The sequence below is a fragment of the Taudactylus pleione genome, unplaced genomic scaffold, assembly GCF_031769625.1.
Source record: "Taudactylus pleione unplaced genomic scaffold, aTauple2 ptg000044l, whole genome shotgun sequence".
Classification (NCBI taxonomy): Eukaryota; Metazoa; Chordata; class Amphibia; order Anura; family Myobatrachidae; genus Taudactylus; species Taudactylus pleione.
Window position 1 is genome coordinate 1107898 of NW_028284446.1, and position 9989 is coordinate 1117886.

Consider the following 9989-nt stretch of genomic DNA (forward strand, 5'->3'; position numbering starts at 1 on the left):
CACTGGTGAGTGCGCTTGATTCTGCTCTGTTGCCAGATATATTTATTTATATAATATATCTTGTCATGTCGGAAGAGGAGATTGAGCACTCCATGGCTCCGGTGTTGGTCTCCTGCGGACGCTGTTCTGCAGGAGTGGATAGGGAGGATTTGTCACAGGATGGCCTGTGTGGACGGTGCCAGGTGGTTCCTGGCCCATCAAAACCTCCTATGACGCAGGAACCACCATGGGCGATGTTTTCTCAGGTGCTGGTGTCTATTGCGGACCGTCTGTCCCGACTGCTGTCCCTACTAGGGCGTTGCCCCAGCCGGCCATCCCCCATCCCCCGGGTGTCCCGCAATTATTGCGGAGCCCCCCGGGTCTCAGTCTGTTGGTCCTTATGCGGGGTTACCTATGTATATACAGGCTTCCCCTGTGACGCAGCAGTCTGTGGTGCCCTTCCAGGCCCCTGTGGCGGCTCCTCCACCCTGAGTGGATGTGCTCTCCAACTCAGTGCAAAATTTGGCGGCCGCGTCTTCGGCTTTTCAGTCAATGTTGCAGAATGACATGCCTTCAAGGGCGTCAAAACGCACACTAATGGCACAGACGGCGCATTTATCGGACTCCGAGGGGTCCACAGATGATGGGGAGGTTCATGAAGACTCTGACTCGGACACATCGGTCCAGGAGGTAGATACCAAGTCGTCCATTAATGTGCGAGCCATTCTCCTAATAGAGGATGAGGCACCAGCTCCTAAGGCGAAGTATCCTAGTTTAAAAAAAACTAAGGTGGCTTCTGCGGTGTTTCCCCTGTCTGATCAGTTGACTGATCATATGGCGGTGGCTTGGCAGGCGCCCAGTAAGAGATTCCTGCCACAGAAGCGGTTGGCTTCTAATTATCCTTTTCCTGAGGAACATTGTAAAAAATGGGAAACTCCACCGGCGGTGGATTCCCATGTCACCCGTTTAAGGAGCGCTACTTTGCCATTACTGTCTATATCCACGCTGAAGGATCCAACGGACAGAAAAGTTGAGACTTGCTTAAAGTCCATTTACTCCCTCTCAGGGGCAGTGGCCCAACCGTCCATGGCCATCTCCTGGGTGGCCAAGGCCATTGAGGGTTGGGCGAACGCATTAGAGGATACCTTTCCGGACGATGCCCCGGATGTCCAGAGGGCATTGTTAGGACAGATGAGAGACGCTGCTTCCTACATTGGAGAAGGCTCTTTGGATGCTAGTCTGCTGACCTCTCGAGTATCGGCTGCAGCAGTGTCTGCCCGCCGCTCCTCATGGCTGAGGTCCTGGAGAGTGGACGCTGATTCAAAGAAAGGTCTGGAGGCCTTACCTTTCAATGGGGAATTGCTATTTGGTCCGGACTTGGACAAAATAGTGGATACCCTGGCTAAATCCAAGTCAGCTTTCCTTCCTTCAGCAGCAACACCTGCCAAGGTCCGGAGCTCGGCCTTTCGTTCCTTTCGGGTTCAGGGTAAGGCAAAAAAGGTCAGTCCTTCCCGAGGCAGTCGGCTGCTAAGACCGCCTCTAAACCCAAGAAGCAAGCCTGGAGTGCTCCGCGCCCTTCTTCCAGGCAGGAGGATAAACCTGCCTGATGGGACGGGCCTCCCTCTGGGGGACCTCAGAGTGGGAGGCCGACTTCTCCAATTCGCCCAGTGTTGGCACAATACCACCACGGGTTCGAGAAGTAGTCTCTCAGGGGTACGCCCTGTCTTTTTGGTTCAGGCCGCCCCACCAGTTGTTTTGCACGAGTCCTTCTCTGGGCAAGACCAAAGCTTCCCAGATTCAGGTGGCTATACAATCCTTGCTTCAAGCAGGGGTCATTGTTCCCATTCCGCAGTCTCAACGCGGGACGGGGTACTATTCTACTCTGTTTCTGTTACAGAAGCCCAATGATTCTCATCGCCCTATCCTGAATTTGAAGTCTTTGAACAAATACCTCAGAGTTCACAAGTTCAGGATGGAAACGTTACGTTCCATCATTCTGGCGATGGAAACCGGGGATTACATGGTCTCCCTGGATATCCAGGACGCTTATCTCCACGTGCCCATAGCACCTGCACACCAGCGGTATCTGAGGTTTGCTATCCTGCAACATCATTACCAGTTTTGGGCGTTGCCTTTTGGCCTTTCCACGGCTCCGAGGGTGTTCACCATGGTGATGGCAATTATGGCCGCCCACCTTCGGGACCAGAGTATACGGCTGCTGCCGTATCTGGACGTGCTTCTTCTGCTGGCGAGCTCCCCGGAGGTACTTCTTCGACATCTCCCCCTGACCATTGCTTGTCTTCAGGCACACGGGTGGTTGATAAATTGGAACAAGTCATCTCTGATCCCATCACAACGGATGGTCCATTTGGGAGCCCTTCTGGATTCTCGTCAACAAAGGATTTTCCTGACTCCAGAAAAGGTGTCCTCCCTACAACTGAGGATACACAGTTGCCTGAGCAGTTGCAGGGTGTCGGTCCACTCGGCAATGAGAGTCCTGGGGTCCATGGTGTCGGCATTCGACATGGTGGAATTTGCCCAGTTCCATTCCAGGCCCCTGCAGGGGCAGATTCTGTCCGAATGGAACGGGTTACCTCACCGGATCCGATCCCAGACGCTGGTCTTGTCCCCGGAAGTGCGCCGGTCTCTAGCTTGGTGGCTTCAGCCAGCTTATCTCATCGAGGGTCGCCCCTTTTGGATCCCGGACTGGGTTCTGCTCACGACAGATGCCAGTCTCCGGGATTGGGGGGGCAGTGACCGGCTTGTTGTCTCTTCAGGACCGTTGGTCTGCGGAGGAAGCAGTTCTTCCCATAAACGTTCTGGAGCTGCGGGCCGTGTACAGGGCTCTGCTGTCGTCAGGCACCGCTCTTCACAGAAGGGCGGTACAGGTGCAAACCAACAACGCCACCATGGTGGCGTACATCAATCACCAGGGAGGAACATGCAGTCGAGCGGCAATTGTTGGAGGTGTCTCGCATCCTGGCTTGGGCGAGGAGCCACCTTCCTGCAATCTCGGCAGTCTTCATCCTGGGAGTCCTCAACCGGGAGGCGGACTTCCTCAGCCGTCACGACGTGCACCCAGGGGAATGGTCGCTTCACCCGGAGGTGTTTCAATTTCTCGTGGACAAATGGGGACTGCCGGAGTTGGACCTGATGGCTTCCAGTCGCAACTACAAGTTGCCCGTTTACGGCTCAAGGACAAGGGACGCAGGCACAAGTCTGCTGGACGCGCTGTCGGTGAAATGGACATTTCACCTAGCGTACCTGTTTCCTCCGATCTCCCTGCTGCCTCGGGTGCTAAGAAAAATCAAACAGGACGGAGGCACGATTCTGCTGGTGGCTCCAGCATGGCCCAGACGTCCTTGGTACTCCGATCTCAAGAGCTTGTCCATCGACGTTCCGTACCTTCTACCTCAGCGTTGGGACCTGCTGTCTCAGGGGCCATGCCTTTACCCGGATCTGGGTCGACTGTCTTTGGCGGCGTGGCTCTTGAGACAGCTGTCTTAAGCTCTGTCATCAGTACCATGCTGAGGGTGCGTAAATCTGCCTTACTACAGGGTGTGGTACACTTACTTTCAGTGGTGTGAGTCCAGAAACTTTGATCCTCAGGTGTTCAGGGTTTCTAGGATTTTGGCATTTCTTCAGTCAGGTCTTGACCTAGGCTTACGTCTGGCCTCCCTGAAGGTTCATGTGTCGGCTCTGTGTGGTTCCAACGTAGGATCGCTACACTGCCTGATGTTCACACCTTTTTCCAAGATGTTCTTCGAATCCAGCCTCCAGTGGCTCCGTGGGACTTGGCGGTGGTTCTTCGGGTCCTGCAGGAACCTCCTTTTGAGCCTCTTGAGTCGGTTGACCTCAAGTGGTTAACATTTAAGACTGCTTTTCTCCTGGCAATTGCTTCAGCCAGGAGGGATTCTGAGTTGGGGGCACTTTCCTGTAGTCCCCCCTTAATTTTTCACCAGGACAGAGCGGTGCTTCGCACTCGTCCTGAGTTTTTGCCTAAAGTAGTCTTGAAGTTCTACATCAATCAGGAACTTGTGGTGCCTGCTCATCAGTCACCTGATCGTACAGCTGGTGAGGCTTCGTTGGACGTTGTCCGTGCTCTGAGTTTATGTGGATCGGACTGCTTCTGTAAGAAGGTCCGATTCTTTGTCCTCTTTGGCTTTCATAAGAGGGGTTGGCCTGCCAACAAACAAACTGTTGCCCTTTGGCTTTGTTCTGTTATTCGTGAGGCTTATGTACAGGAAGGTTTACCTGTTCCAGCCTCTGTTAAGGCGCATTCCACTCGGTCTGTGGGTCCTTCTTGGGCTGCTAGACGTGGTGCCTCTGCGGTTCAGCTGTGCAAGGCAGCCACTTGGTCTTCCATTCAGACGTTTTTGAGGTTTTATGCGTTTGACACCTTTGCCTCTCAGGATGCATCCTTTGGGCGCAGGATTCTCCTTTCTGCACAGGAGCGTCCCCGCCCTTAGTTGAACTGCTTTGGGACATCCCCAAGGTCAACCCTGTGGACCCCCATGGACCCTGAAGTAGAAAACAAGAGATACGGTAAGAACTTACCTTTGTTATCTCTGCTTCTACGAAGTCCATAGGGTCCACAGGGCGCCCGCCCTGATGCACCTGGCTTCAAATGGGCCGTGTTGCTGGTCACCGGTTTTCCGTCTCCCATTTCTGTGAGTAAGGTTTTCTTGTGTGTTCCAGTCTTCCTTCTCTCTGTTTAGTCTCCTCCTCCAGCCTGGGCTGCTTACCAACTGAGGTGCCTGTGGCGCGGAAGCGGGGTATAGAGGAGGATGGACCCAAGAGCATCCTGGGAGCAGCTAAAGCTTTAACTGCATGGTGCCCGTGGATCCAGATCCAGCTATACCCCAAGGTCAAACCCCGTGGTCCCTATGGACTTCGTAGAAACAGATAACAAAGGTAAGTTCTTACCATATCTCTTGTTTTCAGAGGCAGGCATAAATTATTAGCAGCGTCATAGTACACGTCACCTGGCTGGTTTTTGCACTGAAGTGCTCGCAGTGCTTGCGGTAGTGTATGGTCAGCCACAAGCGCTGCAATAGCATCCGATGGTTGCCTACACTTCCTGGAGATGATGTGCGCAAGTGGGCGTCTTTAGACTGGCTGGTAGGCGTCTGCATACACAAAGCGATCGCACACCAAGATATAGTGGGCGTGCTAATGCCTTGCCCTGTGATCGCCCTGCTGAATTTGCATACGCATCGGGTGAGCGAACGAATCTAGCGATCGGGTCCAAAGTGCCCCGATCTTGCAGTAGGCCAAAATACAAACCATGGAGTCAAACAACCACTAGAATTCCCTTGCTGACTTTTAAAAAAAATATATATTTATCTACATCCAGCAGTTTAAAAAACAAAACAAACAGTACTATTTTTGCAATACAATATAGAAACTTGATTAATCCTGGTTTTACTCGAGAATGCAATTTGATTTTTAAATATTCAAATTCTCTACAATGATGCTTTTTTATATACTTTTAAGTAGCAGGCGTGTCATAGCTCGAAGAGTGCAGCTTGCTCGCTCCCTTATATAGGTTAGTAGGTATATTACACTATAGAGTGTATCTAATTTAACTGCACTGGGGGGGATCCATCTTATATCAGGGTATAGACTATATAGGAATGCAGGTCCAACATGTGAAAACTCAAACCCCATGATAGGTAGACATGCCATATAACTGAGGACTGGCAGAGATCATTGTAGTGAGTCAAATTATTCATTTTAGGAGGCAATTTAATGATTTAAAACACAATCCCACAGAACTGGTTTAGTTTGTTGGATATGCCATGCATTTGCATCTAACATTACTAAACGTTTTCCCTATGCATTTCTAAAGTCCACAGAAGTGAACTGCACCCACTGCTGCATCATTTCTGTAGATACTGGTTATCTATAGAATTAACAATTGAGAAACGCCATATATACCTTGAACTTCTGTGTGCCACTTTCATGAGTGTCCTAAACTTTAAAAATGAATATAACTAGCATTTTATTTCCTGTACATAAGAAAAAATTCCCGGTTGGTGATTGGGTGACCAAAGCACTGTTTAATTAATCAGATGGATACTCTGAGCCAACTGTATTCTTTCAAATGTCACCATCCATTGGGAGATAGGAGGGGGTGGAGCCGCTGTGGTCTTCAGACTCAAGAATAACCATTTCTTTGCCTGTAAGGTGAAATGGAAGATGAACTGTATTGTGTCTGTATCTCTGTGTGACACTGTATGTATTGATCTGTTGCAGACCCTACAGTGTATATGCCATTGTGTGCATATCTGTGTGAGATTCTGGCTCAGAGGAACCTCCCTGTCCTAAGTCCCCTTGCCCCCACAAACCCTCAATCCAACTCTGGGAGACTGTAGATGTGTGTTTTGCCAGAACTTTCTGGAAATAACCTCAGTGATACAGGTGGGAGGAGTCGATGTTCAGACCAACTGTTACTACTAAAATGATTTTTTTTTTTTTTAATCTGCAGCTGATTTTATTATATAGATGAGCGTTCCTGTAGAACTCACAAAATGACTACTTGAAAGGAAGGTGTGTGTGTAATTGTGTACACAGGTCTACTTTATTGGCCTGTCGACCTTGGTTTGCATTAATGCCCCTATATGTGAAGCCTTGGTTGTATAGTAAATTAAAAGAGAAAAAAAAACCTCAAACACACAAATGTTATTCAAAGCTGCAAAGCTTTATTAAAATTGAGAAAAGCTTCAAAGTGTCTAAAGATGTCCAAATATTGTGTTCTACTGCTATTTGAAAGATAAATAAGGGAAGTAACAAACAAGAGTTGTGCTTTTATAAAAACAAAATGGCTCTTTTCTCCTTATTATACATTAGGATTGCTCCTGAACAGCAAGTGTAGCCAAAATGAACCATGAAGTATTTTGATTAACCTGCTAACGGATGATGTAATATTGTTTCCCAGTTATCAATCAGTTTGCATTCCTGAGATATTGAGACCAGTAGTGCAAGGTCCCAATGTTTTTTCACTGATTTAAGAGGAATGCTAGGAAGGTGGGAAATCGGAATCCAAAAGAAAAAAAAATGCACCCCCCTCCTTCCTTACCCCAGATAATCCAGTCCTAGCAACTGTAATAGTACTACAAATCCGATTATCATTGCCCTACCACATGTCTATATGATTTGCTCATAACACAAATTTATTTATTTATTTTTTAATACATCTATGTCCTAATGTTTGTAGATGCCAAGTGTAGCATTGGGATCTGTGAAATGGATGAGGCTCTCTCTGACTTAAGTGATGGTTATGTCAGCCATTGAAGCTCGAGGACCATCATAATGGACAATAAAAGAATTGAATAAAAAGAAAAAAAAACCTGTCCAGGGCCTATTTCTGTAGATTATATATTAGTTGTACGATAACAGCCTACCTCTTCATGGGTAATCCTTTTTTGTTTTTTTCACCAACTCAAAATCTTTATCTATATCCGCATTTTACTATACCTTTATCTACCCAGTTCCTAGTTTGTGGAAGTAGTACATTCATGGAAGTCACCGATTATTGCAGATGCTAAATTTAAGTTAAAGAACAAAGAGTAAGCATAGCATGGAATAAAAAGATGTCGCTCTACTCCTGACCCAGACAAACAAACTGGCCCTTGAGACTGAAGTATTTTGGTGGAACAGATGTTTTCGTTAGTGTTTATTATCATGTTTTGTAGTAAAAAAAATTCTATCCATGCTTGAGGTGTTGGGTGTAGTAACAACACTATTCTAGCTTGAAATCTAGTTGGTCTACCGAAACAAATATCTTGTTACTATTCATTTTACTACATCCCATGACCAATACCACTTATAGATGGCTCTTTCTACCTGCTATTGTCAGGAAATAAAGTGAGAAGTGTGTTTCCTGTACTTACAGGGCAAGAGTAGAGGAGGTCGTGAGAGTTTTTAGAAGTGGAGATGTTGCCCATGGCAACCAATCAGATTGTACTTAACATTTAACTAACACCTTCTAGAAGATAAAAGCTAGAAAACCAGAAATTTTTATATACCTGTGGAAGACAAAGGTGTAATTGTCAGGACTACAAAGAATATTGAGGAAGTTGACCAGTCAAAGATTAGACGATCAGATCTTGAACGACTTGTAGCTAGAAAGAAAAGGGTCGCTTAATAATCTATGTAAATTTTTATACACAGATAAACTAAAAGAAGACTTTAGCATGAGGCAGATTGTTTAATTCTTTTGGGATTGATGCACCAGTGACCATGATTACCAAAAAAAAAATCTGCTTTGCCTTTTGTTGGTCAGGGATTCTTAAAGAAGACCTGAATAAAAAAGAAAATATTAGAAAACTCCCATAGTGCTTTTTTTTTTTTTTTTTTTTATCTGTAAAACCAAATGTAGCAGTCACCCACATGGCAAGCTCTCTTTAGATCTGGTTAGACTAGCATTAGAGCCATCTCAAGCATTGGACTCACAGAGGGCATTTTTTTTTCTCTGGGTAAAAAAAAAAAATAGTGGTATATCCTTGTGATGCTGTAGAAGACTTCAGAAGAGAGCAGTGATTAGAAGCCTGGTCAAAAGCAACTGGCTCAAAATAAACTGTATTCTATCCCTTTAAAAGGAGAATGGTTTTTAGGGCCTGGCCTAGGGGACATCCTAGGAGCTTAGTTACAAATGCAGGCTCAGCATTTATTTGTGGCTCCAGGAAACAAAATCAAAACTTTAAAGGAACCACAAAGAATGACAAGAAAATTGCAGTCCTGAGGAGCAAAGAATAAGGGATAACTGTCATAAGCCACTTGGTCACTTGGATGGTCACTTTCCTCCCTATATTTCCACCCTGCTTCTAGTACAGAAACCAGAACAAGTCTGATATATGGCCCCTTTGTCCACTGCAGGATTTTTTGGCAGGTTTCTTGACACAGAAGTACAGATGTTCTGCCTTCTGGCCAAGCTCTAAGACAAGGGTACTTTATATTTCAAGCAGTATCTGTAACACAAAGGCCAGCTGCTATCACAGAAGCAATGTCCATAACACAGTTAATCATGCAATTTACCACAGTAAGGTGGGCCCAAGTTAACTTAAGTTGACTTGGGTCACCTATTGAATCTGTTGTTGCATGTAATCTTCCTCGACTGATAAAACTCTATAAATAACTTGAACAAGAAGAAAACCAAAACCTCAAAGAACTATGTTAGGACCTGGAGTATTGTCATTCATGATCTAGGCGTAAAAAAAATGTTTAGAAACTGACCTTAATAAAGGTCTAAAGAAAAGTACCCTAATGTTTCAGGTGGTGCTCAATTAGTACATTTTATGACTGGAGATTGGCCCCTATCATACCTGGAGCTATGGTTTTTTTTTCATGGATTTCTACTTCCCAGACTTCCTAATCTTGTCCCTGCATGGTACTTGAGCAGTGTTTTTTGTATCGACCATCAGCTACGACTTTATCTTTACTTCAGTGTTCTTATTTAAGGACCTGATTAAACAGTGGTCCGGAATCTGCTCAGGCGCCTGACCCCAGTCCTGCGTGTTATACGCAGACTGGCAGTGATTGACAGTCTGCTTACATTTGTGGGCAGGGAGGGGATGGCGACGGCGTGTTGCCGCTGTCGGGGGGGATGGAAGAAGCCAGGATCTCAGTCGGATGACTGAGATTTCCTAGCCTCTCTTGCTCATCTGTGGCGGACAATTTGCGTGAACCCATGAGTCACTTAGCCGGCTGACAATCTTGCAGATTATCTGATGCTGCGTTGTATAATGCAGCTCAGATAAGATAAGGCGTGATGCCTCCTTCTGCATTACCATAATTTCAAAGACGGAATTGCAAAACTGCTTGCGTGCAGCTTTGCAATAGCTTCCTAAGCTGCATCAGGCCCTAAGATCATTTTAGACTTTCACAGCTTCAAGGAGGTAGTGTTACCATCCTTCTGTGAAAATCCAAGCTTAAACAAGGAACCTACGAGCTCATTCAGACCCGCTTGCTAGATGCTTTCGCTAGCTCCTAGCGTATGCAAATCTAGC